The sequence below is a fragment of the Callithrix jacchus genome, chromosome 17 (genome assembly GCF_049354715.1).
Source record: "Callithrix jacchus isolate 240 chromosome 17, calJac240_pri, whole genome shotgun sequence".
In the NCBI taxonomy this organism is placed as follows: domain Eukaryota; kingdom Metazoa; phylum Chordata; class Mammalia; order Primates; family Cebidae; genus Callithrix; species Callithrix jacchus.
In genome coordinates this window covers 9,644,434-9,670,383 of record NC_133518.1, presented here as the reverse complement: position 1 = coordinate 9,670,383, position 25,950 = coordinate 9,644,434, and the positions used below count along the sequence as shown (strand labels likewise).

The following is a 25,950-nucleotide window of genomic DNA, read 5'->3' as shown; positions in this document are numbered from 1 at the left end:
TCGCTGGGCTGAAGAGAATATGCATGTTTAAGAACTATTGCGGGGAAGGGCGACAAAAACAAAAGAAAACAAAACTATTGCCAAACAGCTCTCAGAAACAGGCACGGCCATCTACCTTCCTACCAACACTCTAAGGGAAGGAATAATTCTTTTTCTGAGACAGAATCTTGCTCTATCACCCAGGCTGGAGTGCAATGGCACGATCTCGGTTCACCGCAACCTCCAACTCCTGGGTTCAAGCGATTCTCCTGCCTCAGCCTCCTGAGTAGCTGGGACTACAGGCACGCGCCACCATGCCCAGCTAATTTTTGTATTTTTAGTAGAGACGGGGTTTCACCATGTTGACCAGGATGGTCTCGATCTTTTGACCTCGTGATCCACCTGCCTCAGCCTCCCAAAGTGCTGGGATTATAGGCGTGAGCCATCGCACCTGGCCTTTTTTTTTTTTGAGACAGAATCTTGGTCTGTTGCCCAGGCTGGAGTGCAGTGGCCTGATCTCGGCTCACTGCAACCTACGCCTCCCAGGTTCAAGCAGTTCTCCTGCCTCAGCCTCCCAAGTAGCTGGGACTACAGGTGTATGCCACCACGCCCGGCCATTTTTATATTTTTAGTAGAGATGGGGTTTCACTATATTGGCCAGGCTGGTCTTGAACTCCTAGCCTTGTGATTCACCTGCCTTGGCCTCCCAGAGTTCTGGGATTATAGGCATGAGCACCACACCCGGCTGCTTTCTCTCTACAGAAGCCGCCATAGGGCTTACCCACATCTGGTTCTCCTCTCCTCCTAGGGCACATGGAAGACTGCCTGTCTCAGATTCCATGCTTAGTGATCTGTGATTCATTCTGGCCAGTAACTTCTGAGTGGAAACGATGCATCACTGACATGTCATTTAAGGCTGAGGAGTAGAGCCCCACCTGATCGTGCAGCTTCTTTCCTGAGCTCTTGTGTTGGGACAGCGGCACCTGTGTACCGAGACACTGTGAGGACAAGCTGACCTGCTGACTTGCTCAGAGGACTTGGTGTAAGTGAGAAATAAACTCTTCACGCCTGTAGTCCCAGCACTTTGGGAGGCCGAGGCGGGTGGATCACGAGGTCAAGGGATCGAGACCATCCTGGCAAACATGGTGAAACCCTGTCCCTACTAAAAAATACAAAAATTAGCTGGGCACGGTAGCACATGCCTGTAGTCCCAGCTACTCAGGCGGCTGAGGCAGGAGAATTGCTTGAACCCAGGAGGTGGAAAGTGCAGTGAGCCAAGATTGCAGCATTGCACTCCAGCCTGGCACCTGGCGACAGAGTGAGACTCTCTGTCTCAAAAAAATAAAAAGAAACAAAGTCTTTTGTTCTAAGCCACTAAGATATTTTGCTTGTTTTTTTTTTTTACCACATAAGAAGGCCAACGAGTAAAGTATGACTATTTCCCAGTCAACCTTGATTCTGCTATTTTATTTTTCAGTTGACCGTTTACAAACCTCGATCCTTTATCATTTGAAACAAGTCATTAACAAAGTATCTTGCAATTGATCTGAGAAATACCAGTATCATTTATTCATTATTTAGGGTTGTTAATTGTGCATAAACCCAGAGGCTCTATGAATGAGATGTGAATACAGAGACCAGCTCTGTGAGCAGACTGGCAGTGATCTCACAGAGAGGGCTGTGCAGGGAATGGCTAAGGGTGTGGCTTTGGAGTCAGATGCCCTACATTTGAATCTCAGCCTTGCCTCTTACCGGCTGAGTAGATTTAGTCAAGTCAATTAATCTCTCAGTGCTTCATTTCCTAATCAATACAATTAAAAGTACAGGAGTTAATGCATGTAAAATATTTAGCACGGGGCTTGACAAGCAATAAGCCCTAAACAAATACTGGTTATCTCACCACTATTGCAACCACAGGACTAGAATATACCCAGGTGTGTGAGGAGTAGACAGAACTAGACTCCAGAAACATAAAGCCAATGTCACCACATCACATTCCCAGCCTAGTAGTTTGCCTCATGCTTCAATAGGGTGTCCTCACCATTAGAAAACAAGCAAAATAGTTCTAAGGCAGTAAGAAGCAGGTATTATAAAAAGCACCTGACTGGGCACGGTGGCTCACGCCTGTAATCCTAGCACTTTGGGAGGCCAAGGCTGGTGGATCACGAGGTCAAGACATCGAGAGCATCCTGGCCAACGTGGTGAAATCCCATCTCTACTAAAAATACAAAAATTAGCCAGATGTGGTGGAACATGCCTGTAATCCCAGCTACTTGGGAGGCTGAGACAGGAGAATCGCTTGAACCCAGGAGGCGGAGGTTGCGGTGAGCCGAGAATGTGCCATTGCACTCCAGCCTGGGTAACAAGAGCAAAACTCTGTCTCAAAAAGAAAAAAAAGCACCTTGTGTTGTCATTCCTCTCTCTCTCCCTCTCTCTCTATATATATATACATGTATATATACACATAAAAAATATATATATATACACACACATAAATATATATATATATATGGGGGGAATGGAGTCTCTCTCTGTCGCTGAGGCTGGAGTGCAGTGGCACCATCTCAGCTCACTGCAGCATCTGCTCCCTGGGTTCAAGCGATTCTCCTGCCTCAGCCTCCCAAGTAGCTGGGACTATAGGCATGCACAACCATGCCAGGCTAATTTTTGTATTTTTAGTAGAGATGTTTCACCATGTTGGCCAGGATGGTCTCGAACTTCTGACCTCAGGTGATCTGCCTGTCTCAGCCTCTCAAAGCTCTGGAATTACAGGCATGAGACTGCACCCAGACTTCATCCCTATATATATTTCTTTTTTTCTTTCTTCAAAGCTACTGCAGTGCAACGTCTACATATTTTAATTTTTATTTTTTTGAGGCACAGTTTCACTCTTGTCACCAGGCTGGAGTGCAATGGTGCGATTTCGACTAACTGCAACCTCCGCCTCCCCGGTTCAAGCAATTCTGTGTCAGCCTCCTGAGTAGCTGGGATTACAGGCACCCGCTGCCACACACAGCTATTTTTTGTATTTTTTAGTAGAGACAGAGTTTCACCATGTTGACCAGGTTGATCTCAAATTCCTGACCTCAAGTGATCCTCTCGCCTCAGCCTCCAAAAGTGCTGGGATTACAGGCATGAGCCCCTGTGCCTGTAATCTGTCCAGCCCTATATTTTTAATGTTTAACTTTTAATGTTCCAGGGCTCTGAGTTAATGAAAGATATTCTATTTTTAGTTGACCTTTAAGAAAATGACATCTAGGCTGGGTGTAGTGGCTCATGCCTGTAATCCAGGCACTCTGGAGGCCAAGGTGGGCAGATCACCTGAGGTTGGGAGTTCAAGACCAGCCTGACCCTGTCTTTAAAAAAAAAAAAAAAAAAAAAAAAAATGACATCTAGATCATGGACTCTGAAATTCTTAGTATATGAGTGTGTGCGTGTGTGTGTGTGTAAACACACGCACACACACATACATATATATATATATATTTGAGACAGAGTTTTGCTCTGTCGCCCAGGCTGGAGTGCAGTGGTGCAATCTTGGCTCACTGCAACCTCCTTCCCCACGGGTTCAAGCAATTATCCTGCCTCAACCTCCTGAGTAGCTGGGATTACAGGTGCCTGCCACCACACCCAGACAATTTTTGTATTTTTAGTAAAGATGGGGTTTTGCCATGTTGGCCTGGCTGGTCTCACACTCCTGATCTTGTGATCCACCCCCTCCCAAAATGCTGGGATTAGAGGCATGAGCCACTGCGCCCAGCCAGTAGATGAATATAAGAACTTTGTACATTTCTCTTGTGGCTAAATATCCCATATATACACATGTACTTAAACTTGTAGAAATACGCGCATATCTAAACGCACTTTCTATAGAGAGAGCCAGATCGTTTTGAACCCTGAACTTTAAATGTAGCTATTACCCAAGATCACAGAACAAGTCAGTAGCAGAGACAAGATTAGAATCATAAAATCAGCAAATGTTCTTTCCATCACAAGCCTGTCTCATGGAAGAAATAACCACCTTTGACTTACTAGAGCTGCAGTCAGCTCGGAAAACAGTAACATATTGCACATGCATACATTTTTATTGCTAGACTGTATAACCTTATCTTCAATGGAGGTTTCAATATTTTCTCAGTAAACAGAAACCACTTCCTTTGTGTACCACTATAGCTAAATTATGAATAAAACGCAGTAGGCAGCAAGGTCTTTGGTAAAGCTGTAGCTCTAATATTGGGTCCATTACAGAATCTCACTCCTTGCTTCTTACAAAAAACTGCTCTACCTTTTCATTACTGTAGCCCTCTGTACCATGTCCTCCTAAACCACTAATCAAATCCCCAAGGGAAAGAAAAATGAACATTTATTATGATACTCGCATTTTTAGGCTAGGAAGAGTCTTCACGTAAGCACAGACATCCAACAAATATACAATCAATTCAAATACAGACATGGTGCATAATTTTATCTCAGTTTTATGAACCCCTGAAGTGCTCACAGAAAAGCAGGCAAAGGAAAAGGCCTGGGATCTTCTTATCATCTTTATTCTTGTTTGGATAGGTATTTGGTTCAACAAAGAATCAATGAACTGTAACCAATTGCCAAAACCATAAAAACCTCTGGTTTTATATGTGAATGTGTTGTGTGTATGTGTGGATTACTTGTTGTGAAAAATATGTGAAATATGATTAGTAAACTTTTGAAAAAATTCCTATGATCTCAATTACTTACAGAAGCCCACTGTCAATATTTTTATTATTATTTTTTAAAATTTAGAGATGGGGTCTCGCTATGTTGCCCAGGCTGGAGTGCAGTGGCTATTCACAGACGCGATCCCACTACTGATCAGCACGGGAGTTTTGACCTGCTCCGTTTCCGACCTGGGTCGGTTCACCCCTCCTTAGGCAACCTGGTGGTCCCCCGCCCCCGGGGGTGTCACCATATTGATGTTGAACTTAGTGCGGACACCCGATTGGCATAGCGCACTACAGCCCAGAACTCCTGGGCTCAAGCAATCCTCCTACCTCAGCCTCCCGAGTAGCTGGGACCATAGGCACGCGCCACCACGCCCGGCCACTGTCAATATTTTGAGGTATATACTTCAGAAATTTTTTCTCTGTGTGTATGTGTATCGTGACTATATTTTCTTCTTTTTCTTTTTGAGACGGAGTTTCGCTCTTGTTACCCAGGCTGGAGTGCAATGGCGCGATCTCGGCTCACCGCAACCTCTGCCTCCTGGGTTCAGGCAATTCTCCTGCCTCAGCCTCCTGAGTAGCTGGGATTACAGGCACGTGCCACCATACCCAGCTAATTTTTTGTATTTTTAGTAGAGACGGGGTTTCGCCATGTTGACCAGGATGGTCTCGATCTCTTGACCTCGTGATCCACCCGCCTCGGCCTCCCAAAGTGCTGGGATTACAGGCTTGAGCCATCACACCCAGCCTGTGACTATATTTTCATGCTAAAAATACACATCTATATACTTTAATACAGATGCATAATTGTTAAAGGTCTAAATCACAAACGCATAGATAATGCAAATAAAACAGCCAAGTGTGGTGGCTCACGCCTGGAATCCAAGCACTTTGGAGGCCAAGTCGGTGGATCATCTGAGGTTGGGAGTTCAAGACCAGCCTGACCAACATGGTGAAACCCCGTCTTTATTAAAAAAAAAAAAAGATAATGCAAATTAAACTCCATGGAGGCTACACAGATTAATTCTCATTCCTCATTGAAATTCGTACCTTGGTACAACAGTGATGACAGAACACGTAGCGAAGCCAAACTCTTTTTACACTTACGATAGTAGCCTCAACATCACACATCAGGGAGTGAGGGTAGGCATCAAGCTCATTGTTAAAGCCCGCATATTTTACCTTGTACCATAACTGTGGACTGTAATTTATATATCCAGTATCCTATTGTTGGTCAATTAAGTTGTTCCTACTTTTGCTATCATAATACCAATGGAATTGCTGAGTCAGATTCTTCAGAACAGGCTCTCAGGGCTATTCAAGGTAAAGGCATGTAGCTAGGGCCTCTGTGTTTCTCACTGTTCGGCCTATGGGCCCTTCATTCCTCTCTTCCTTGAGTATGGTAACATTGAAGGAACATGGGTAAGGGAATCCATGGGATATGGATGCTTGGATTCCAATCTCAGTTCTGATTACTAATTAATTTTGTGAAAGCCACTTCTGGTCATTTGCCCTGTAGAATGGAAGAACTGAACTGAGTGGAGATGCAGCAGGTTGGATGATCATCAGAATTATCAGATAAATTTAATTTATGTTCCTGGGTCACGACTTACAACTTTTGAATCTAAATCTCTGTAGTAGAACTTGCCAGGTGTGGTGGCTCATGCCTGTAATCCCAGCACTTTGGGAGGCTAAGGTGGGCAGATCACTTGAGGTTAGGACTTTAAGACCAGCCTGACCAACATGGAGAAACCCCATCTCTGCTAAAAACACAAAATTAGCCGGGCACAGTTGCGGGTGCCTGTAATCCCAGCTACTTGGGAGGCTGAGACAGAAGAATCTCTTGAACCCGGGAGGTGGAGTTTGCGGTGAGCCAAGATCGCATTATTGCACTCCAGACTGGGCAACAAGAGTGAAACTCCAAGTAGGTGGAACTACAGGCACGTACTGTCACCGCCCAGCGAATTTTTTGTACTTTTAGTAGAGACAGGTTTCACCTTGTTAGCCAGAACTGTCTTGATCTCCTGACCTCGTGATCCACCCGCCTTGGCCTCCCAAAGTGCTGGGATTCATGAGCCACTGCACCCAGCCTGGTGCTGAGTTGGTTTCTAGGTTGTACTTTACTTAAAATGAGATATTCAAGAATAGAGGTGCCAAAGGTTGCTATTGCTGAGAGTCATTTATAGCCTCAATAACGAAGCTAGTGTTAAATATGAAATCATTCATAATACTCAGCAAAAAAAAGTATACTCGAGGGCTCCAATTTAAACCCTCATAGCAAAAAGAAATCTAGAATTGGAATTGTCTTGATAGCGTCAATTTACTATTTGAGGGGTTGGAGTGGAAGGGTTAGGATTTAATTCTCCTTCCACAGGGAGAAAGAAGACTATCATGAAGTTAGGAAGCCATAGACCAAAAGTTCTTCCCCTTGTGTGAGGAGAAACTACCGTAATTCCCCTAAAGTGCAGAGACCTTCCTTCTCAAGTGAATGAAGCAGAGAGAAACCATGCCAGCTTTGCTCCTTTCTCCTGTAATCCTGGGAGTGTGGAAGAAGTAACATGGTAGTAATTGTGTGTGGGTTTTTTTTTTTTTTTTTTTGGTATGTCTTTGAGAAAAGGACCCTTGAAATATAGTGAGTCAGCCAGGCATGGTTGCTCACACCTGTAATCCCAGCACTTTGAGAGACTGATGTGGGCGATCGCCTCAGGTCAGGAGTTTGAGAACAGCCTGGCCAACACAGCAAAACTCCGTCTCTACTAAAAATACAAAAATGAGCCGGGTTTGGTGGTGCACACCTATAATCCCAGCTCTGTCTACATTCAAACCTCCCAGGTTCAAGCAATTCTCCTGCCTCAGCCTCCCAAGCAGCTGGGATTACAGGCTCTCATCACCACACTCGGCTAATTTGTATACTTTTAGTAGAGACACGAGTTTCACCATGTTGGCCATGGTGTTTCACCATGTTGGTTCACCATGTTGGCCACTTGAACTCCTGACCTCGAGTGATCCTCCTGCCCTGGCCTCTCAAAGTGCTGGGATTATAGGTATGAGCCACCATGCCTGGCCTTTTGTTTCTTTTGAGACAGGGTCTCACTCTGTCGTTCAGGCTGGAGTGCAGTGGCATGATCATAGCTCACTGCAGGCTCTGCCTCTTGGGCTCAGGTGATTCTTCTACCTAGCCTCTCAAGCAGCTAGAAGAACTACAAGGCATGCATCACTATGCCAGCTCTTTTTTTTTTTTTGTAATTTTTGTACAGATGAGCTTTTGCCATGATTCCCAAGCTGGTCTAGAACCCCTGTGCTGAAGCAATCTACCTGCCTTGGCCTCCCAAAGTGGTGAAATTACAGCCGCAAGCCACCACACCCAGCCCAAAGGTAGTTTTATATACATAGTAATAGCATTTATCGAGCTGCTTAGTGATGAAGCCTCATTAAAATGACTCGGAGACTCCAATTTAAATTCACATAACGAAGAGAAACCTCAGGTTGGAATTAGGGGAGGTGGAGGCTCTGTTCTGTGCAGTCACTTAGAGACCTTCTTTCTGAAGTTTTTGCAACACCCAGGACATCGGAGCCCTCCAACAGAGCCTCAGATAAGGGATAAAGGACAGCACCTGTAGAAAACACACCTGTCAACTGCCATGGCCCGAAAGTGCCTCCCGTCAGTCACTCACAGCGCACTGGAGAGAGCGCCTCATGGTTCCTTCCTAGATTCAAGGTGCCTGGGCTGTGCAAGCCAGCAGAATGGGAAACAGCTAGCCAATCTCACACGTTCTCAGTCAGTATTTGTTAGACTGAATGAACTACTTTTTTTTTTTTTTTGAGACTGAGTCATGCTCTGTCACCCAGGCTGGAGTACAATGGCGCCATCTCCGCTCACCACAACCTCTGCCTCCCGGGTTCATGTGATTCTCCTGTCTCAGCCTCCTGAGTAGCTGAGATTACAGGCACGCGCCACCATGCCCAGCTAATTTTTTGTATTTTTAGTAGAGACGAGGTTTCACCATGTTGGCCAGGCTGGTCTTGAACTCCTGACCTTGTGATCTGCCTGCCTCGGCCTCCCAAAGTGCTGGGATTACAGGCTTGAGCTACTGTGTCCCGCCCTAAATGAACTACTTCTTTCTGACTCCTGTATATTGAAATGAATCATCCTAGACCTTACACTTGGACCTTGCTAAAGGTGTGGTAATAGCTCCCTGTTTATAGCTACTGGAAAACATCTATATATAACAAGCCTTGGTGACACAATTCCTTAACCCACGACAATGGATTGAGAATGGTGAGAAGGGCGTAGCCTGGACCTATACCCTCTGAAGTGGCATTTACGTATCTAATACTTGACTACTGTGACTAGTAATATAGTTTCACCTCTTTGGGAACAGCAGCTCCCATGAAGTGCGTGTTGTTTATTTACATCTATGTTGCTCTTGTCCTCTTGCAGGCAATCTTTGAAGCCCTTTACTAAAGAGAAATGATTGAATTCTCGTAAGCCTATGAGGCACTGTTTAGCTCTGTGTTGTAGCTGGGAAAACTGAGGCACAGAGAAAACAGGAAAGTTGGGGGGCGGGGCAAAAAAAAAGAAAAGAAAACAGGAAAGTGCCTAAGAATAACAGCTTTTTAAACAACGGGGCAGCGATTCAAAACCAGAGAGCTGGGTTCCAAAGGCTGAGCTCGTAACTACCATACCGTGCTCGGCCCTCAGGTAAGCCTCTCCCTCTCTTTTGCCACATTTGAGTTTGCACTCCAGGACATCATGTACACAAGTACCCTAACTTTTTTGAGGGGGGGGAATGGAGTCTTACTCTGTTGCCAGGCTGGAGTGCAGTGGCATGATCTCAGCTCACTGCAACCTCCGCCTCCTGGGTTCAAACGATTCTCCTGTCTCAGCCCCCGAGCAGCTGTGATTCCAGGCACGCACCACCACACCTAGCTAATTTTTGTATTTTAAGTAGAGACAGGTAACGTTTAACCATTGCCTAACATTTTTATAGGGACAATGCTCTTTCATATTGTTGGTAGTTACAGATAAAAATGAAGCCTGATGGCCGGGTGTGGTGGCTCACTCCTGTAATCTCAGCCCTTTGGAAGGCTAATGTGGGCAGATCCCTTGAGGTCAGGAGTTCGAGACCAGTCTGGCCAATATGGAGAAACCCCGTCTCTACTAAAAATACAAAAATCAGATGGGAGTGGTGACGCATGCCTGTAATCCCAGCTACCCAGGAGGCTGAGGCAGGAGAATCGCTTGAATAGAAGAGGTGGAGGCTGCGGTGAGCTGAGGTCACGCCATTGCACTAAAGCCTGGGTGACAAGAGTGAAACTCCATCACACACACACAAAAAGGGCTGGATTTGGTGGCTCACGCCTCAGTCCCAACACTTTGGGAGGCCGAGGCAGGTGACTCAGGAGGTCAGGAGTTTAAGAACAGCCTGGCCAACATTGTGAAATCCCATCTCTACTAAACGTACAAAAATTAGCCAGATGTGACAAGTGCCTGGAATCCCTGCTAATCTCAGCTATTTGGGAGGCTGAGGCAGAAAATTTCTTGAACCCAGGAGGTGGAGCGTGCAGTGAGCCAAGATCGTGCCACTGCACTCCAGCCTGGTGACAGAGGGAGACTCCATCTCAAAGAAAAAAAAAAAAAAGAAAAAGAAATATATATTTCTTTGAGACGGGGTTTCACCAAATTGGTCAGGTTGGTCTCAAACTCCTGACCTTGTGATCCACCTGCCCTAGACTCCCAAAGTGCTGGGATTACAGGCGTGAGCCACCGCGCCCAGCTTTTTTTTTTTTTTTTTTTTTCTTTCGGAAAAAGAAAAAATTTTAAGCAGGGTAAGTGACTTGATCCTTTTCATTTTAGAAAGAACTTTCTGGCAGACAGATTTGAGGGGTTCACAGGAAACAGGTAGATGAGTGAAGAGGCCAGTGTAATGGTCTATACGTACTTAGATTTATGCAACTGACCACCAAAAGTACATGTGAAGTTGTCCTTGTCAATCCCTCTTGAAACTCGAGATACAATAAGAAACTTTCCATACTGACTTGTATCTTGCTTGTTTCGGCATGGATGGCCCATCTCTCCTTGGAATAGGACACCTTTAGGACTCCAAATATAACTGTAAGAAGGCATTTTGCAGGTATATCTTCTTTTTCCATTATAATTTAAGATTAATAACATGGAAGCGGCAGGTCTTATAGAGGGCATCCAGATAACTGGATAATAAAAAATTGAGAGGCTATACAAATAGATCATGGAATATAATAAATATTTATAGTACCCATGAGTGAGAGGGAAAAGCACATAAAGAACCATCAGTGAAATGAGAGGTGATTCTAGAGTTTTTTCTTTGGGGATAAGGATGCTATTTTTCAAAAGGGAGGCTGGGTTCTGGCAATGTAATCTGGAGTATTTTCTTTTTGAAACTCATGTAACAAGTAGTTCAAGAATGTTATTATTGGCCGGGCGCGGTGGCTCATGCCTATAATCCCAGCACTTTGGGAGGCTGAGGCGGGCGGATCACGAGGTCAAGAGATCAAGACCATCCTGGTCAACAAGGTGAAAACCTCTGTCTACTAAAAATACAAAAATTAGCTGTGCATGGTGGCACATGCCTGTAGTCCCAGCTACTCGGGAGGCTGAGGCAGGAAAATTGCTTGAACCCAGGAGGTGGAGGTTGTGGTGAGCCGAGCGCCATTGCACTCCAGCCTGGGTAACAAGAAAGAAACTCCACCTCAAAAAAAAAAGAAAAAAAAAAAAGAAAAAAGAATGTTATTATCTATCTATCTATCTATATTTCTTTTTTTTTTTTTGGAGATGAGTCTCACTTTGTCACCAGGCTGGAGTGTAGTGGGATGATCTTGGCTCACTGTAACCTCCACCTCCCAGGTTCAAGCGATTCTTCTGCCTCTCGAGTAACTGGTACTACAGGTGCCTGCCACCATGCCTAGCTAATTTTTGTATTTTTGGGAGAGACAGGGTTTCACCATGTTGGCCAGGCTGGTTACGAACTCCTGACCTCATGATCCACCCGCCTCGGCCTCCCAAAGTGCTAGGATTACAGGCATGAGCCACTGCACCTGGCCTAAGAATATTATTTGAGGACAGGTATGAGGTGGCCTCTCAATCAGAGATACTTGTTCCTGTGTTATTGACCATTCATCCCTAAGGTGGTATTGATCTTAGTCAAGTTTTCTTTTTTTGAGACAGAGTCTTGCTCTGTCACCCAGGCTGGGGTGCAGTGGCTCTATCTCCGCTCACTGCAACCTTCTGGGTTCAATTGATTCTCCTGCTTCAGTCTCCCAAGTTGAGTAGCTGGGATTACAGGCACGTCCCACCACACCCAGCTAATTTTTGTGTCTTTAGCAGAGACCAGGTTTCACCATGTTGGCCAGGCTGGTCTCGAACTCCTGACCACAGGTAATCCACCCACCTCCGCCTTCCGCAGTGCTGGGATTACAGGTGTGAGCCACAGCACCTGGCCTACCTTAGTACGGTTGGTAATAGTTAACTAGCCAGCAGGAAGGAGAGGTGAAGAAGTGAAGATCAAACATACTTCCTTTAGTGACACACCCCACAAGTTGTACATGCTGCTCTGCTCACACCTCATTAGCCAGCGCTTAGTCACATAGCCAAGAGAGACTGGAAAATCTCGTCTGTTACTGGAAGAGTGGAAAACATATATTGAGGCTGGGCTGAGCAGTGGCTCACATCCATAATCCCAGCACTTTTGGAGGACAAGGCAGGAAAATCCCTTGAGCCCACGAGTTAGAGCCTAGCCTGGGCAACATAGGGAGCCCTCTTTTATATTAAAAATTTTGATGAATGTGGGGGCTTATGCCTGTAGTTCTCGCTGCTCAGAAGGCTGAAGCTGGAGGATTGCTTCAGTCCAGAAGCTCAAGGCTACAGTGAGCACTGATTGTGCTATTGCACTCCAGCCTAGGTGATAGAGCGAGCCCTTGTCAAACACACACACACACACGAGCGTGCACACGCACTCAGAAGAAAAGAAGGCCAAGAGCTACGGCTCATGCCTGTAATCCCAACACTTTGGGAGGCTGAGGTGGGTGGATTACCTGAGGTCAGGAGTTCGAGAACAGTCTGCCCAACATGGTGAAATCCTGACTCTACTAAAAATTAGCCGGGCGTGGTGGTGCATGCCTGTAATCCCAGCTACTTAGGAGGCTGAGGAAGGAGAATCACTTGAACCCGGGAGGTGGAGGTTGCAGTGACCTGAGATGACGCCATGGCATTCCAGCCTGGTTGACACAGTAAGACTTCGTCTCCAAAAATAAAAAATAAAACAAAGGCCGGGCGCGGTGGCTCACGCCTATAATCCCAGCACTTTGGGAGGCCGAGACGGGTGGATCACAAGGTCAAGAGATCGAGACCATCCTGGTCAACATGGTGAACCCCGTCCCTACTAAAAACACAAAAAATTAGCTGGGCATGGTGGTGCGTGCCTGTAATCCCAGCTACTCAGGAGGCTGAGGCAGGAGAATTGCCTGAACCCAGGAGGCGGAGGTTGCGGTGAGCTGAGATCGCGCCATTGCACTCCAGCCTGGGTAACAAGAGCGAAACTCCATCTCAAAAAATAAAATAAAAGAAAACAAAGAAAGAAAAGAAAAAGAAATTAGACATTGGGAACAGACAGACAGCATTCTCACCCACGGAGCTCTGGGTTAAATGAGGCTACATATACGGAGCTTAATGCCTATTGAGAAAAAAGACGTTAAATAAATAATTATACAAATTATAGCTGTATATACAGTTACTATAGTTATAAGCACAGGTGCCATTAGGGTCCCTAACAGAGGAGTTGAACCTAATCTGCTGGAGTGATGGGAATGGGAGTGAGGGTCCGTGGAATACTTTTCTTTTTCTTTCTTTCTTTTTTTTTTAAGAATGTTAAGTAAACAGATTTTATTCAATCTTTCCTAGAGTTTATAATAAATACATGTTATTTAATATGATAGTTACATTACAGTTTTTTTTTTTTTTTTTTGAGACGGATTTTTGCTCTTGTTACCCAGGCTGGAGTGCAATGGCCCGATCTCGGCTCACCACAACCTCCGCCTCCTGGCTTCAGGCAATTCTCCCGCCTCAGCCTCCTGAGTAGCTGGGATTACAGGCGTGCACCACCATGCCCAGCTAATTTTTTGTATTTTTAGTAGAGACGGGGTTTCACCTTGTTGACCAGGGTGGTCTCAATCTCTTGACCTCGTGATCCACCTGCCTCGGCTTCCCAAAGTGCTGGGATTATAGGTGTGAGCCACCGCGCCCGGCCCTCCACTGACTCATTTTACAAATTCAAGTTAGCAAGTAGAATGTGTTATCTTGATGTTTCTGCATTTATACCACCTGAAGAGGGTCCCTGTCAGTCTCTGATAAGATAATTTTTACCTTATTCTCCAAGTGAGAGCCCAGCATGTCTCGAAGGTCAGAAAGAAAGCCTCGTTCAGTGTTGCTATGTTCACAGAGGATGACATTTATTCCTCGGGAAGCAGCATCCAAAATATCATGATGGGACATCTCACCTGTGAAGTAAAGGTCAGCCTCTACACCCTGCAGAACGCTGCTCCCAGAACCAGCACACAGGGCCACAACTTTGATCTGGGACTCTAAGGTTCTCCCACCCCAAGGGTAAGCGAATGTAAGATAGTTTTAGGTGCCTTTTGATTCGATCAATCATGTTGCCAGGGAGACAGATTCATCCAGTGTGCATAACCGTCCCATTCCAGTATGTTGAAGCAAAGCCTTCTCTAGTGACAGAATTTCTGTCTTTTGATAAAGTTGTTTGTTCTGGGAAAGGAAATCTCCCACCTGCATCAAAGCCTTCTGAGTACAATTCAAACTAATCCGTGTTTGTTCCTCATCATCAATCCTAGCAGAAAAAGAAGTGACAGAAACATCTTCAGTTCCTTTCACTGTAGACATGACTTTATCCAGGTCTTGGCTGCGATTAATGCTGAATTCTACTGGGCGGTTTCCCTCTGTAGGGTAGCTGGGAGCTTGGAAGGATGTAGGGACCTGGAGGTACAATCTCCAAGCCCTTTAGCCAACCAGTTGTTGACTCCCTGGGGTGCGGCATCATAGGCTGTGTGAGGAGAGTAGGCAGCCACTCTGTTCTCCAGAGCCCAGATCACCAGGTGCTCCTCCCAGGTGTCCCAGGTTATGCGTTTCATGGGTCGGAAGATAGGTGGATGGTAGGAGAGAATGAGGTCTGCCTTCTTCTGCAGCACCTCCTCCATCACGTCCTCAGTCAGGTCATTCGTCAGGAAGAGGGGATTTACAGTATGTGGTGGGCTTGGTTCCACCAGGAATCCAACATTGTCCCAACTCTCAGCAAAGGAGAGGGATGCAAAGTCACTCAAGGAAGAAAGGAGAGCCTTCACATCCACGAAGGAATGGGAAGAAATGCAGATCAGGGCATCTATAAACCGGACAGTCCTGGAATACTTTTCTGCGGAAAGAATATCAAGACGAAGACCTGAAGGAAGATGAAGAATGAGCCAGGAGAAGGGCATCTTTTGCAGAGGGAATCAGAAGGGACCATGTTACATTCTAGAGACTCAGAAAGAAAGGGTGGAGAAGGAAGGGCTCCCGTGAGACCAGAAGTAGCTGGTGGGGAAAAAAGAGTGACTGGAGCGGAGTGTGGAAAATAAATTCCCTGAGGAGTTAACGATGCAGTTTGCCTGATAAAAAGATCATCCACCTGCAAAGTAGGGAAGTATGGGCTGAGACAAGACCGGAAGCAGAGCGATCAGGTGGCAGTAAAGCACGTGGGGATGGGAAGATCTTGTACGTCTGAAAAGATCTTTATTCTGCCATCGTAAGTAAATGCTGCTCAGACTTGATTCAAAATTTTAGACTTCAGCCAGGTACAGTGGGCACAGCTGTAGTCCCAGCTACTCGGTAGGGATCACTTAAGCCCAGAAGTGTGAGGCCAGTCTGAGCAACGCAACAAGACTATCTCCAAAAATAAAAAAGAAAAGAAAAAAATTAGACTTCAAATCATGACACATTTGGTCTCAGAATACTGAAGACATTGCTTAACTATCTTCTTCTTTTTTTTTTTTTGAGACAGAGTTTTGCTCTTGTTGCCCAGGCTGGAGTGCAATGGCGCAATCTCGTCTCACTGCAACCTCCGCCCCCTGGATTCAAGTGATTCTCCTGCCTCAGCCTCCCAAGTAGCTGATAGTATAGGCGCGCACCACCTCGCCCAGCTAATTTTTGTATTTTTAGTAGAGATGGGTTTCACCACATTGGCCAGGGTGGTTTTGAACTCCTGACGTTAGGTGATCCACCCACCTCAGCCTCCCAAAGTGCTGGGATTACAGGTGTGAGCCACCATGCCCAGCCTGCTTAACTAACTTCTAATAATCAATGTTGCCAATGTAAATCTGATTCCAGTCAAATCCTTGTTCCTTTGTAGACTGTGTTTAGAATTTTGTTTTTTTTCTGAGAATCTTGAAATTCAACCAGCATTTCTGTGGTTAAAAAAATTTTTTTTGGCCAGGCGCAGTGGCTCACGTCTGTAATCCCAGCACTTTGGAAGACTGAGGTGAGCAGATCACCTGAGGTCAAGAGTCTGAGACCGGCCTGAGCAAATGGAGAAACCTCATCTCTACTAAAAATACAAAAAATTAGCTGGGCATGGTGGTGCGTGCCTGTAATCCCAGCTACTTGGGAGGCTGAGGCAGGAGAATCACTTGAACCTGGGAGATGGAGGTTGTGCTCAGCCAAGATGGTGCCATTACACTCTGGACTGAGCAACAGAAAAAGACTCCATTTCAAACAACAAAAAAAATTTTTTTAAATTTGTTCTGCTTGGTCTGCAGCCAGTGGTACTTGGAGTGTGCAGCTCCTTGACTTTCTTCAACTCTGGGGAACTGTACTTTTCTTCTAAAAAATTCCATATTCTTTATTTCTGTTTCCTCTTTCTAGAGCTGCTGATGAAACTTTTTAATTATCTGAATATTCAGCTGTTCTATAATGCTTGATATTGCTAATCAAGTATTCTTTTCTGGCTAAGAAACATTACTTTGGACATTTTAGTTAACTAATTTGATCTCCAACTGAGTCCACTCTATATTTATCCCGCCTATTGAATTTCACAGACAGTTTTTTTTTCATTTGCAAGATGAGAGTTTTCTTTTATTTATCTGAGACAGAGTCTGTGTCTCCCCGATCGAGGGCAGGGGTGCTATCTTTGCTCAGTGCAACCTCTATCTTCTGGATTCAAGTGATTCTCCTGCCTCAGCCGCCCAAGTAGCTGGGACTACAGGCACCTGCCATCGTCCGGCTAATTTTTGTCTTTTTAGTAGAGATGGGGTTTCATCATGTTGGCCAGGCTGGTCTCAAACTCCTGGCCTCAGGTGATCTGCCCTCCTCAGCCTCCCAAAGTGCTAGGATTACAGGTGTGAGCCATGGCGCCCGGCCCAACTTTGTAAGAATATGATCTGACTATATATTTGTGGATCTATTTCTAGACTTTCAATCTGGATTCATTAAGTCCATAGGCCCATCTTTACACCAGTCTTTTTTTTTTTTTGAGATGGAGTTTTGTTTTGTCACCCAGGCTGGAGTGCAGTGAGTGATGTGATCTCTGCTCACTGCAACTTCCGCCTCCCAGGTTCAAGTGATTCTCCTGCCTCAGCCTCTTGAGTAGCTGGGATTACAGGCATATGCCACCATGCCTGGCTAATTTTGTATGCTTAGCAGAGAGGCGTTTCACCATGTTGGCTCGGCTGGTCTCGAACTCCTGACCTCAATTGATCCGCCCACCTCAGCCTCCCAAAGTGCTGAGATTACTACTTTTGCTTTGTAGTAGGTCCTGAAACAAGTTGGTATGAGTCCTCTTAATTTTTTCTTTCGAAATGACTATTTTCTGGTGATTCTTGATCTTTAGCATTTTAATATAAATTTAAAAATCAGCTTGTCAATTTATGCAAAAACATCTTCTCAGGTTTTGATGGAGATTGCATTAAATTGGTCGGGTGCTGTGGCTCATGCCTGTAATCTCAGCTCTTAGGGAGGGAGAGGCAGGAGGATAGCTTGAGCTCAGGAGTTTGAGACCTGCCTGGGCAATATAATGAGATATAATTTCTGTTCTCCACAAAAAGGAAAAAAAAAATTTTTTTTTAATAATAAAAGTGAGATTGCATTAAATCCCTAAGTATCTTGGGGAGAATTAATATCATAACAGTATTTAATCTTGCAAGCCATGAGCATGGCGTACCTCTCTGTTTATTTAGGATTTCTCTAATCTCTTTTCAGCAACGTTTTACAGTTTTCAGTATATAGGTCTTACAAATACTTCTAAGCATTTTATGTGTGTTGGTGATATTTGAAATGGTTTTATTTACTTTTCATTTTCCAATCACTTGCGCTAGTATGTATGAATACATGTGAATTTAGTATATCAACCTGTATTTTGCTACTATGCCAAATTAACTTACCAGCTCTTTTTTTTTTTTTTTGAGACGGAGTTTCGCTCTTGTTACCCAGGCTGGAGTGCAATGGCTCGATCTCCGCTCACCGCAACCTCCGCCTCCTGGGTTCAGGCAATTCTCCCGCCTCAGCCTCCTGAGTAGCTGGGATTACAGGCACGCACCACTGTGCCCAGCTAATTTTTTGTATTTTTAGTAGAGACGGGGTTTCACCATGTTGACCAGGATGGTCTCGATCTCTTGACGTCATGATCCACCCGCCTCGGCCTCCCAAAGTGCTGGGATTACAGGCGTGAGCCATCAAGTCCAGCCTAGTTCTATTAATTTTAAAAAATATTCCTTCAGATTTTCTAAATACCTGATTAGGTCATCTGCAAATAGGCAGTTTTACCTAATTCTTTTCAAGTTACATGCTTTTTTACTTTATTTACCTTATTTTATTACCAAGCTAGATCCCCTAGCACATTGTTGACTAGAAATTGTAAGAATTGTCATCTTAGCCTTTTTTCAAACTTGGAGAGCACAATAAATCTTTTATCATTAAGTTTAACGTTATCTGAGGGCTGTCTTATCAAATTTAAGAAGTTACTTTCCCTCTCCAGTTTCCTGAATTATCATTTTAAAATCGTGAATAGGTATTGTATTTTGTCAATTCTTATTTTACAGCTATTGATACGATCATGGTTTTCCTCCTGTGTTCTGCCAACTGATTTTCAATTTTTAAATATTTTATTCATTGTATAAACGTCACTTGTATTTCTTTGCAATTTTGAAATGCACTTCTTTTTTATTATTTTTTTCCGGAGTCTCACTCTGTCGCTGCCCAGGCTGGAGTGCAGTGGCACAATCACCGCTCACTGTGACTTCCGCCTCCTGGGTTTAAGTGATTCACTATGTTGGTCAGGCTGGTCTCGAACTCCTGACCTCGTGATGCGCTCACCTCGGTCTCCCAAAGTGCTGGGATTACAGGCATGAGCACGGCACCTGACTTATTTTCTCTTTTAAGTTTTTTTAAAAAAATTTTTTTATTGCATTTTAGGTTTTGGGGTACATGTGCAGAACATGCAAGACAGTTGCGTAGGTACACACATGGCAGTGTGCTTTGCTTCTCCCCTTCACCCACATTTGGCATCTCTCCCCAGGCTATCCCTCCCCACCTCCCCCTCACACTGGCCCTCCCCTTTTCCCCCCAATAGACCCCAGTGTGTAGTACTCCCCTTTCTGTGTCCATGTGTTCTCATTTCATCACCCACCTATGAGTGAGAATATGCGGTGTTTCATTTTCTGTTCTTGTGTCAGTTTGCTGAGAATGATGTTCTCCAGATTCATCCATGTCCCTACAAACGACACATCTTTTAAGTTTTATTTCATCTTTTTTTAGATTCATAAGATAGAATCTTAAATGACTGTTTTAGAACTTCACTTTTTAATGTACTTAAAGCTATACATTTCTCCTTTGTCATTAATTTTACTTACGTATTTATTTATTTATTTATTTATTTTTATTTTATTATTTTTTTTTAAAGACAGGGTTTCACCATGTTGGTCAGGCTGATCTTGAACTCCCTACCTCAGGTGATCTGCCCACCTTGGCCTCCAAAGAGCTTGGATTACAGGCGTGAGCCACCACACCCACCCTTATTTATTTTTGTTTTTTGTAGAGATGCGGTTACCCAGGCTGGTCTGAAACTCTGGGCCTTAAGCAATCCTCCCACTTCAACCTCCCAAAGTTCTGGGATCACAGGCATGAGCTACCGCACCTGGCTCCCACACATTGATTTAGCTACATCCTAAAGAGTTTGACATACTATGCTTTTATTATAATTCAGTTTAAATACCTTTCTCTATTCCTTCCCAATTTCTTCTTTGACCCCTAAGTTGTTTGGAAACATGTTATTTAATTTCCAAAACTTTGAGAATATCTCACATATCTATTTGTTGTCATTTTATAGTTTAATTTCATTGTGGTCAGAGAACATGCTCTGTGGGATTTTGTTCTTTTAACATTTATTGAGATGTGGCCCAGATAGGCTCTTTTGTGGTGAACATACCATAAACCTTTATAAAGAATGACTCTTTGGCCGGGCGCGGTGGCTCACGCCTGTAATCCCAGCACTTTGGGAGGCTGAGGCGGGTGGATCACCAGGTCAAGAGATCGAGACCATCCTGGTCAATGTGGTGATACCCCGTCTCTACTAAAAATACAAAAATTTGCTGGGCATGGTGGTGCGCGCCTGTGGTCCCAGCTGCTTGGGAGGCTGAGGCAGGAGAATTGCCTGAACCCAGGAGGCGGAGGTTGCGGTGAGCCGAGATCACGCCATTGCACTCCAGCCTGGGTAACAAGAGCGAAACTCTGTCTCAAAAAAAAAAAAAGAATGACTGTTCGGCAGTTTTTGAGTATAACGTTTAACTTTGTCGTGGTGATTAGTTTTGTTGTCAAGTCTCCTCTGTCTCTAGTACAAACTGCCGGCTTACCTTGCTGGTCTGGGTCAACAGCCAGGCAGGCTGCTGCCCTACCTCCTCTACCCCTGGTCCTCCTTCAGTTTCTCTGACTCTTGGTCAACTGTGTGTTTAGGTCCCTGACAAAGGGTGGTAACTTCTTTTGCAGAAAACTCTTCATTAACTTTGGAGGTGGGGAGCGACGGGTCTAACTGCTAGTTCATCCAGATTATAATTGTGGGTTCTAATTAGTCCTTACTCCCCACACCCCAGTATTTTTTTTCCAATGCCTTTCCTGCAGACTTCAAATTCAAGTGCCAGACACAAAGACAATAGACTTAGCAGGATTATTTAGCTAGCTGCCCATATTACTTAACGTTTTTTCCCAGGCTGGGTGTGGTGTCTCACACCTGTAATCCAAGTACTCTGGAGGCCAAGGCGGATGGATCACCTGAGGTCAGGAGTTCAAGACCAGCCTGACCAACATGGTGAAACCCCGTCTTAAAAAAAAAAAAAAAAAGGTTTTTTTCCCGAAAATAAAGTGTAAGCTTTAAAATCTGTATGAGTTATCTATTGCTGTGTAACAAATTACATCAAAACTTAGTGTGTGAAAACAATAGACTTTTTTTTTTGAGATGGAGTCTCCTTCTGTGACCTAGGCTGGAGTGCAGTGGCTTGATCTTCGCTCACTGCAACCTCCGCCTCCTGGGTTCAATCAATTCTCCTGCCTCGGCCCTGAGTAGCTGGGACTACAGGCATGTGCCATGATGCCCAGCTAATTTTTTTTTTTTTTTTTTTGTATTTTTAGTAGAGACAAGGTTTCACCATGTATGTTGGCCAGGCTGATCTCGAACTCTTGACTTCAGGTGATCCACCCACTTCAGCCTCCCAAAGTACTGGTATTACAGGAGTAAGCCATACAGCTTAGCCAATTTTTTTTTTTTTTTGAGATGGAATTTCGCTCTTGTTAACCCAGGCTGGAGTGCAATGGGGCGATCTCAGCTCACCGAAACCTCTGCCTCCTGGGTTCAAGCAATTCTTCTGCCTCAGCCTCCCGAGTAGCTGGGACTACAGGCGTGCTTCACCATGCCCCGCTAATTTTTGTATTTTTAGTAGAGACGGGGTTTCACCATGTTGACCAGGATGGTCTCGATCTCTTGACCTTGTGACCACCCGCCTCGGCCTCCCAAAGTGTTGGGATTATAGGCGTGAGCCACCACGCCTGGCCTTTTTTTTTTTTAAAGATGGAATCTCGCTCTGTTGCCCAGGATCGAGTACATTGGTACAATCACAGCGCCCTGCTGCCTTGAACTCCTAGGCTCCAGTGATCCTCATACCTCAGCTTCCTGGGTAGCCATGTCTGGCTAATTTAAAAAATTTTTGGAGAGATGGGGTCTTGCATCTTTCCCAGTCTGATCTCAAACTCCTGGGCTGAAGCAATCCTCCTGCCTCAGCCTTTCAATCTGCTGGGATTACAGGCATGAGCCGCTGTGCCCAGCCACACAGACATTTTTTAAAAATCACACTTTCTATGGGATCAGGAAATTGCAAGTGGCTTAACTGAGTATTTCTGCCTTGGGGCTTATGGTGAGGGTGTAGTCAGGATTGCAGTCGTCTGAAGGCTTTATTGCTGCTGGAAAGAAGTGCTTCTGAGTTGCTCAACTCACATGCTGACAAAATGGGGCCCATTATTGGTGAAAGGCCTTAGTTCTTCTCCACAGCGATTACTCTGCATAGCTAATTGAGTGTCCTCATGAAATGCTGACAGTCTTCACCTATAACAAGTATTTCAAGAGAAAAAGCCAGAAACCATAGTGGTTTTTGTTTTTTTTGGGTTTTTTTTTTAAACAGGGTCTCTCTCTCTCTCTCTCTCTCTCTCTCTCTCTCTCTCTCTCTCGCACTCCACTTCAGGCTGGAGTGCAGAGGTGTGATCATAGCTCATTACAGCCTTGATCTCCTAGGCTCAAGTGATCCTCTCACCTCGGCCTCCACAGTAGCTGGGTAGTCTACAGGTGCATGCCAGCATGCCCAGCTAATTTTTTCAATCTTTGTTTTTTATTTGAGACAGAGTTTCGCTCTTGTTACCCAGGCTGGAGTGCAATGGCGCAATCTCGGCTCACCGCAACCTCCGCCCCCTGGGTTCAGGCAATTCTCCTGCCTCAGCCTCCTGAGTAGCTGGGATTACAGGCACGCACCACCGTGCCCAGCTAATTTTTTGTAATTTTTAGTAGAGACGGGGTTTCACCATGTTGACCAGGATGTTCTCGATCTGTTGACCTCGTGATCCACCCGCCTCGGCCTCCCAAAGTGCTGGGATTACAGGATTGAGCCACCGCGCCCGGCCCTCAATCTTTGTTTTTAGTAGAGAAGAGGTCTTGCTGTGTTGCCCATGCTCGAACTCCTGAGTTTCTGCCTCGGCCTCCCAAAGTACTAGGATTACGGGGGTGAACCACAGCAGCTGGCCTCGTATCTTAAAATTCATCCACGAGATGAATGCCTGATTTATCTGCTCTCCTTTTTCCCTCTCTTCCTTTCCTCACTGTGGAGGTCTGGGGTCACTTCAGTCCTCTTCTTTCTCCAGCTCAACGCTCGTTATGCTTACACTCCAGGCAGCTCCATCACCTTAGGTAGTGGGGGAAAGCAGAGGTAGCTACCTTTTTTTTTTTTTTTTTTTTTTTTGGAGACGGAGTCTGTTGCCAGGTTGAAGTGCAGTGGTGCAATCTCGGCTCACCGCAACCTCCGCCTCCTGGGTTCAAGCAATTCTCCTGCCTCAGCCTCCCGAGTAGCTGGGACCACAGGCGCATGCCACCACACCTGGCTAATTTTTGTATTTTTAGTAGAGACCGGGTTTCACCATGTTGGCCAGGGTGGTCTCCATCTCTTGACCTCGTGATCCACCCGCCTTGGCCTCCCAAAGTGCTGGGATTACACGCGCGAGCCACGGCGCCCGGCGACCCTGTACTAATTATAGCGGAAGAGGAAAACTCTGACTCACATAGCTTATCTAAAACTCACAATTGAATGAATTACTCTGATGATTATGTTAAAGCTCCTCTACTTTTCATTTTTGTTGCCTCTGAGCTTAGAGCATACCTGGAATGGTTTTTTTGCAGCTGACGGCAAGGGGGGATGAAATCTTGCTCTGTGGCCCAGGCTGGACTGCAGTGGTGCAATCTCGGCTCACTGCAACCTCCACTTCTCAGGCTCAAGTGATTCTTCTGCCTCAGCCTCCTGAGCAGCTGGGACTACAAGCACACACCACCATGCCCAGCTAATTTTTGTACTTTTTTAGTAGAGATGGGGTTTCTCCGTGTTGGCCAGGTTGGTCACAAACTCCTGACCTCAAGTGATCCATCCGCCTTGGCCTCCCAAAGTACTGGGATTACAGGCTTGAGCCACCAAGCCCAGCTTATGACTCTTCATTTTAAAGTGAATTTATATTATACTCATTTAATTTTTCAGAATTCAATTAGATTACATGGTAAAATTTTTGAAAAATAAGTTTTAAAATGTGGCAGATGATTTTGCCTGTCATTCAACTCAATGAGTTTTGTCCCAGAATGAGCATGAGCCTCTTGTAGTAAAAGCATTCACCACATTTAATATGACAATAATGATTAGAGATATAGCATTGTTTCTATGGCACAGCTTCTAAATATAAGCTAAGCAAGTTTCCATCAGGTGTTTAATTAAAGAAATGTCTGTTCCAATGTTGAGGAAAAATCAGTTGTGCTGGATGCTTATGGCTGTCTGCCACATGGCCTTATTCCCAAGAACTCTTCAAGGATATTTATTTATTTATTTATTTACTTATTTTTGAGACATAGTCTCACTCTATTGCCCACACTGGAGTACAGTGGCACAATCTTGGCTCACTGCAACCTCCACCTCCCAGGTTCAAGCGATTCTCCTGCTTCAGCCTCCAAGGTAGCTGGGATTATAGGCATGTGCCACCACACCCAGCTAATTTTTGTATTTTTAGTAGAGATGGGGTTTTGCCATGTTGGCCGGACTGGTCTCAAACTCCTGACCTCAACTGATCTGCCTACCTCGACCCCCCAAAGTGCTGGGATGACAGGCATAAGCCATCGTGCCCAGCCTATTCATTTTAAAAATTATTTTATTTTATTTATTTCTGGGACAGAGTCTCACTCTATCACCCAGGCTGGAGTGCAGTGGTGCAATCTTGGCTCACTGCAACCTCCACCTCCTGGGTTCAAGTGATTCTTCTGACTCAGCCTCCCGAGTAGCTGGGATTGCAGGAACACACTACCATGCCTGGCTAAGTTTTTGTATTTTTAGTAGAGACAGGGTTTCACCATGCTGGCCAGGCTGGTCTGAAACTCCTGACCTTGTAATCTGCTTGCCTCAGCCTCCCAAAGTGCTGGGATTACAGGCATGAGCCACCGCAGCCGGCTCATTTATTTTTAAAAATAATGTAACTATGAAGTTTTCGTAAAGATGATTGTGTTAGTTGGAAGATAGTAAAGTGCCAAGTAAATAACATGAATACCTTGAACGGAAGTAGAAAAGGTATAGGTTGCTACATTCAGACAGCTATATGGAGCAAAAGGCACAGCAGCCACCTCCCTGTTGGAGCGGAAACTCACCTGGCTGTCCTCTCCCACGGAGGGGTCTTGCTGCCGGCAGCACCACCGGTTGATGGATAGAATCTTCAGGGCCTTTAAGAGCTCTTGTTGCCATTCTCTCAGAGGCTTCACTTCTTGATCACTTTCAACTGTCCTGCATCCTTTGGTTACATTTCTAATGGTCACCAGATGCAAACTAACTCATGACCCGCAGCACATTCCTGAATGCCTACTGTCAGAAGAGGAGAATTGGAGATCAATTGCCCAGGGTTGTTTTTCCAGGTGTACTAACCCTCCAGCAGACCCAGCTGGGCCTCCTGAAACCATTCCCAATGTAATACACACATCATGTACAACATTTTAAATGGCCGAAAGACTGCAGTGAAAATAAATACCTTGTAAATGCAAATTATAAACAATTTTTGCTTGTAAAATACAAATTCGCTGAAATACTCTTGTGTCTGTGCTGTGAACTGGGTGGGTTTTTTGTTTTCTTTTTGGTTATTGGCTATTTCCCTTTAATTTCACATCTCTTTATTTCTTCCTCAAATTTCTGGTCAGATGATGGTGCAATATATTTTTTTTATGCACAATTACCCTTTATAAGGTTGCGCTTTATAAGATAAATGTTTTTTCTTTTCTTTTTTTTTTTTTTTGAGACGGAGTTTTCCTCTTGTTACCCAGGCTGGAGTGCAATGGTGCAATCTCAGCTCACTGCAACCTCCGCCTCCCGGGTTCAAACGATTCTCCTGCCTCAGCTTCCCTAGTAGCTGGGATTACAGGCACCTGCCATGAAGCCCAGC

At 44.9% G+C, this 25,950-nt stretch overlaps 1 pseudogene; it reads right to left on the bottom strand.

The window, feature by feature from the left end:
* Window positions 1-13,942: 13,942 nt before the first annotated feature.
* LOC100387078 (NIF3-like protein 1 pseudogene) lies at window positions 13,943-25,262 on the bottom strand (annotated as a pseudogene).
* Window positions 25,263-25,950: the final 688 nt, after the last annotated feature.